The sequence below is a fragment of the Anopheles gambiae genome, chromosome 3 (assembly GCF_943734735.2).
Source record: "Anopheles gambiae chromosome 3, idAnoGambNW_F1_1, whole genome shotgun sequence".
In the NCBI taxonomy this organism is placed as follows: Eukaryota; Metazoa; Arthropoda; class Insecta; order Diptera; family Culicidae; genus Anopheles; species Anopheles gambiae.
In genome coordinates, this window is record NC_064602.1 from 67,268,025 (window position 1) to 67,274,737 (window position 6,713).

At 40.9% G+C, this 6,713-nt stretch overlaps 1 pseudogene across 1 annotated transcript; it reads right to left on the reverse strand.

Annotated features, from left to right (window-relative positions):
* Nucleotides 1-2,715: 2,715 nt before the first annotated feature.
* Nucleotides 2,716-5,010, reverse strand: LOC1272536 (peroxidase; annotated as a pseudogene). The gene is made up of 3 exons (XR_009766297.1): nucleotides 3,888-5,010; nucleotides 3,491-3,818; nucleotides 2,716-3,419 (listed from the first exon to the last, which is right to left on the reverse strand). The product of XR_009766297.1 is annotated as a peroxidase (transcript).
* Nucleotides 5,011-6,713: the final 1,703 nt, after the last annotated feature.

A 6,713-nucleotide genomic window follows, 5' to 3' on the forward strand; every position in this document is an offset into this window, starting at 1 on the left:
TATAATCTCTATGTGCAAAGAAAATTCATCAGGACTATAACTGTCCATTGAAAAAAAGTATTAATCATAAAAAAATAGTAATAATAAAAATAGTAATAATAAATAAAAAAACTCATTTTGAAAGAAATATTACGTCATTTTTTAATCTATACCAGACTGAACATCAGTAATATAAGAAAAGCTTTACCATGTTTTTACTAAAAGAATTGTCATTTTGGTCAGCATTCAAGATTCCTGAATGGATGAAGAAACATCCTTTTTAAGCATTAATGAATTAGGGTAAATGTACCTATAGTGGTGGTAGTACCAATAGTGCTGGTATTGCACTAAAATGCGGTTCATACGGCAAATTAAAAGTAATTAAGTTATTTACGTTAGTGTGAAATGTTCTTTAGCCTTTTACAAAGGGTTTAAAAGTTAAATGGGGCTATTCCGTTACTTAGTGGCCGAAAAATCCATTATTTTGTGAAATGTGTCAACTTTTTTTTTCCAAAATCCTTAGGAGGTAATTTACCAAAAACAGGCCAAAATTCGCTTATATCGCTGAATGAAAAATTGACTTCAAATCAAGGACACTCTTCCGGGTGTAGGTTGACGACAGGTGTGATGCAGTACTTTATTGAATAGTTTCATCAATCAAATTGATACATTTTTTACGATCAAATTACGCAAGAAACCAATATTATGGCAGCAATCCTTGCTATTCATACGAAAACAGCTTCGATACTATATTTCATTGATATTATACACCGTTTTTATGCATCTTTGATTACCACCACTATAGGAACACAATACGACGACTATAGGAACCATACCACCATTATAAGTACAACGAAGCAGTCACAAAAATATGTATTTTTTTTCGTAAATTTGATATATTTCATGGTAAAAATGGTTGTGATTGCAAAGATAAAACATATTACAATTGCTATGTGTTAAAATATTCAGAAAATGTCCTTCCTGACACTTTAAATCCATTAAAACACATCGGTACCACTATTGGTACATTTACCCTATCAGATTAAAAAAAAATCAGTAAAATTTTACTTCACTACAGTCGCCGCGATATTTTTTTACTATTTGTATGGAGCGAAGGCGCACACTCAAATTATGGTCGCTAATTATCAGAAACACAAACAACTATCACTTTGCCACTTGAGAGCAGAATAACACCTAACGAGATTAAAGATCACATCTGCATCTTCCCAAATTTTAAAGCACCTGGATTTGGCCAATTCAATTCACTTCAATTCAGCAATTCAACATTTTGCACAAAAATTTAAGCACAAGTTCTCTGCTACTGATCATCAAAATTTTAAATAAATGTTTGGAACTTGGTTATTTCTCAAAGGCCTGGAAGATAACCAAAGTTGTTGCTATTCCTAAACCGGGAAAAGTCCTTGGCTTGGCGACAACTACCGAGTTAATAGGCGAATGATGCCAATCGGCTCAAAGTCTCTATGATAATAAAGAGAGAAAAAACTACCGAGGGATATCACTGTTAAGTGATGAATCAAACGCATTAGCTGACATGTAATTTTGATTTAGGAGGGGCCATTCCACGGCTTATCAATTGCAACGTGTCGTCAGTATTATTAACAACGCCAACACCAGAGGAATGTCCACAGCGATGGCATTGAACGACGTAGAAAAAGCGTTTGACAACGTATGGTACGATGGCCTAGTTTTTAAACTGCGTCGACTACAATTTCCATCATATCTAGTCAATTTAATTGTCTGCGGCTTCTCTCAGAAGTCTTCAAAATAAGTCATTGGCAATACTGTTTCTGCCACATATTCCAACTGTGCCGGTATGCCACAGGGCAGTGTCCGTTACTGCATAATTTGTACACTTTGGACCTACCCATCACACCTATCTTTCTCTGTACGCCGACCACACGGTTATTCTGTATAGCTGTAAGAACCACTACATTCTCCGTGATGGGCTTCAACGAGCGCTGGATACCTATATCAGGTATCTTAATGACTGGAAGATTAGGGAGAATCCAAATAAAACCCTACAAAATACTGTACACTTATAAGCGAAACATACCAGATGAAGTACTACGCTGCACAATAGACCAGATACAAATATCAAATATGAAAATATTCTGGTTTTCGGTCTTACGAAATCCTGGTTTGATCATTGGCCGATGGCTTCGATTTAATTTCCACACTGACCATATATGTAACAAAACCTTAAGTTGTTTGAAGAGTCTCTACTCTTTACTCAAAGGAACGGGTCTTTAATTAAGCAGCAAGAACATGGTTAATCGGCAAATCATACTACCAGTTTTACTATTTGGTTAAGAACTACGTCACTGACATCCAGCATGGCTACCATAAAGAGCCTGTTCAACTAAAAGATTATTCTTATGTAAATAATTACATACACTGGACATAAATAAATCAATTAATTAAGAGTCATACAGTTAAGAATAAATCTAGGCTCATAATGAGGTTTAAATTAGGTTTAAATTAGTGCTATGCGTATGATATGGGACAATAATTGTTAGAAAAATGAGAGCTAAGCTCTGCAGTGAGAGAATCCATGCGTTCAGATTCGAGAAAAGTTCGAAATTAAGCTACAATTAAATAGGATTTATAGCACCCAGTTATTGTTTTAACATGCTAGCATCTTTACGACAACAACTGTGTTCAATCTCTTACGTAATAAATAAAATAAGTTGGTAATTTTTCTTTAAAACAATTAAATTCAGTTAGCAGCACAAATCCTCGAGTCTGCACATGTATTCTATATCTTCTAATCACCTTAGTTAACAAATCTCTTAAGCGTTCTTGGCAAGTAGTTCTTGTTAGACGCATGCTAGCGTTCTTCAGTGTATTTGGAATCATGCTGATATTTGGTTGCTACAAAATTCAACAAGCAAATTTTTAAATCTATCTATCTAGACGGAATACGAATCTGGGAAAGGAAATCTCGTGATATATGTACTATAGTTTTGATTCCTTTGTAAAATTTGCTAGAAAAAAAAACAGTTTTCAAAACGTCCACCACGTGTTCCACCCGTAGACTTGTGTTGGAACAGAAAAACATTTTACCATAAACGTGCATCCAATGCGGGCATCATCGTGCACGGTACCAAGGGATTTGCGTCCGAGATCTGCTGGAAGGCGCGCTGCTGCATCTGCGCCACACCTGGCGTATTGTCGCACAGAATGCGCGACATGCTGGCCTTCCGGATTTCGGTCAGCTGTAGGAGCGTGAACGAGCTTGGCATGTTACCATTCTCAAAGAAGAACCGATCTCCCTTACGCGTACGCAGGAACTGCTCCATCAGAATACAGTGATAAGTGGGACCGGCCTGCGTACCGGGTATGTGTCGCTCGAAGAACTCAGCCACCGTTAGATCCACATCATCTACGGTACTATAGAGTGAGCTAAGTAGTTGAATGTCCTGCCAAAAAGAGAAAGACATTTAAGAAATTAAATTTCCCGAGTGAACCATACATGATGCATGGACGTTACTCTTGGCACACGTAGCTCCACAAAATCTTCCCACCGAGTAGCACGACCTAATCCGCAGTACTGTCGGAATGCATTCTAGCCCGCTATTCCGTGATCGCGACTGCGCTGTATGTCCAGCGCCTTCAGATCGGTACCGAAGCGACCGCTCATCCGGAAGAGGAAGTGTTTGATTTCGGGATCAAAGCTCCAATCGTTCCGTCCCATCGGTTGCGTGGTCATGCCGCGCGTCAGCATCCGGTAGCCATCGTTTCGCTCCAGCACCGTGGGGTTAAACATGTGATCGTTGATGTTAATCGCACTGGCAAATGCTCGCGATTCCTGGTAAAGACTGAAGACAGCAGTTCATTTTGTGAAGATCAATCGCATCACGTTGAATGTGACCTTTGGTTCTTTGTACCTTAAGCTTCCCAGAATGGACGAGTGGAAGTAACGGAACGCACCATTGGCGTGAGAGTTTAGCGAGGCTGGATTAATCGACGGCGTGTAATCATTAACATAGTCGCGCGTACGCACCAATAAACCGCGCTGGGTCATTGGATCTATCCCAAGGAAATACGGCAACCATTCGTAGTACACGATGCGCTGATACTGTGCAATGTTGATGCGTCGTGCCTCCTGGAACACTTTCTCATCGTTCCACAGTGGATGCACTATGCTCAGCTGCTGTGCGAGGCGATTGTGCTCGCGCAAGAACGCCACGTGCAGGATCGTTAATTCTGGCGTAATGTTGCTCCGCTCGTCTCCGGTCAAATAGCAGGTGTCGGTGGCAGCGTTCAACGTACAGGCACTAGTGGCTTGCGGATGTCGTGGAGGCCAATCGGTACCATTCCGATTGTCCACCTTCATCCGGCCGCCAACAAACGCACGCAGCTGCGCATTCTGCTGTCCACTGTTACCATACACAACGGACAGGTCCAGAAACGAGGTGGCCGCATTCAATTGCTGCGCCTGCTGACGGTTGGCGCAGCTCGATGGGTTAACATCACAGGTGTTGAGTGTACGTACTAGATCCAGACATTGAATCCCACCGGCGGATAGGACCGGGTCGTCTGGACGGACCGGAATTGCAAAGCATCGACGACCCGGATTGGCGACGACTCTTCCATTCTGGCAACACGCTACCTGATCGGAACTGCCTGCTCGTAGACCCATGTCGTGAGCGACAAGCTGTCCGAACTGCATGTTCACTAGGGTGGTTTGGGAATCGAGTATGTTTTGCTCGTTGAACATCGTCATCGACAGCAGTCGAGCACTCGGTAGTTCAGCTCCGGTTATGGAACGGCGAGGAACGTACACACCATCACCGTATTCGGCCGGGAGTAATCTTTCGTACGGTGTGTTGGCAGATCCCCAGGATGGATTTTGCAGGTTGTTACAGGTACCGTCGAACGTACGGTACGGCGAACTGCTGTCACACTGTGCCAAAGCATGAGGCACCACGATGGCACTCACCACAAGAAACAATCGCGTTACGAGCCACATTTTGCACCGATCCGCATTAGCTCGGCACGATCGAAGCAATGTTGCTTTTATATCGATCCTATCGAGCATCGATCATTTCCATTTTGTCTTAGTCGGTAAACATGCGCAAGTAGCAGACGTATGATAAACGGTACTGCACTGTTACTATTTTCCCTGGATAGTACAATGCGCTGTATTGATCTTTCAAATAACTTCCACCTGCCATACCACACATACTGGGCGGTTGTATCGCTTCTATTGCGTTACAGTGCCAGTGAGTGTTGCATGTGGATTGTTTCGCATCAATGAATCCATTTCAGGATACCATTGCGAGAACACAACACGATCGGCAGAGCAGTGAGAAGAGTATGATTGTTTCAAAGATAATGTAATGATTTTTTATTCATCCGATGTTGCTGTACTTACAATTGTACCTTCGTGCGTAATTGGATATCTGTACTATTTTGATAGCGTTTCGATATTTACGATTTGTAAAAGGTATAGAGGTTGAGAGTGGTAGAGGACACAATAATATACAACAAAAAAGTTCAGTAAACTATAGTTAATAGTAGGCTATATGTCATTGTACCAGCAGGTCGATCTATTGCGGTTATTCAGTACCAACAGTATTAATCACTATGTTTACCTATCCTGTTGGGCGATCTATTAGAACAGTTGGCACTGTTATTGTTTCTGCTCTGGTATTGCTTTTGCAAGCAAATACAGTGTCTGTCAAACTGTCGCTCAGTTTGTTATCGACGGAGCAAGCAAGTGATCATTCATGTTGGAGAGGTGAGCATGTGTAACATGATGTTTTCCTTCGCAGTAGTGTATAAAATATCAGAACATCATCAATTTGATATATACTAATTTTATTAAACGAAAAAAACTTGTGAAAAAAAGAGAACGTGTGAAGCAGAATAAAAAAACTTCCAACTTCCATCGCATATTTAAACCTTTAGGCTATAGATACTGAAGTGAAGCGTTGCGACTGGGTTGTATTTGGAAGAAAATGATTAAACCTCAAATCTTCGAGAAGATTGACAAGCCTCAGTTCTTGTGAAATCACATATTTCTCACATATGATAAGAAATTATGGATTGAACTGTTATTATCCAGGGAAAGTGTGCTGAAAGTCATAAGGAAACCAAACCAGCGATGTCTTATGATATATCGATCGCCAATCATGAGACAACAAGATCACTGATCGGCCTGTCGTTGAACAGCAGCCAGATCATCCATGCAATGCAAACGAATTCGTCAAACGACAGATGCAATGCCCTGAAGGCTTATCACTAGCGGTTATCTGTCTTGAATAAAATTCACGTAATGCTTGAAATGTTTGCCACTTACACCTGTTTCCATCTACGTTCGAATCTCGTGCCATTTGCATCGAATCGCAAACCGCCTGCTTCGAATCGCATGCCACTACGATCGAATGCGTGTAACCATAGCTGAATCGCGTTCCACTACGGTCGAATCATGTGCCAGTACGATCGAATCGTATGCCGCTACCATTGGATTTCTGAATGGTAGAGCATAGTAAACTGTTTGTTCACGTTTGAAAGCTGCTTCTTTCTTCGCCAATGGCAATTCGTTTGTAAAATTCTAATAAAAGGTAATTATTCACAGATTTCACGTAAAATCCTTGATATCAACGAATATCGTGGTCCCTTGTTAATGGTAAAATCCTTGTTTTCAACTAATATTCTGTGTTCGTTGTTGATGGTATAATTCATGGTATTAACCAATATTCAAGGGG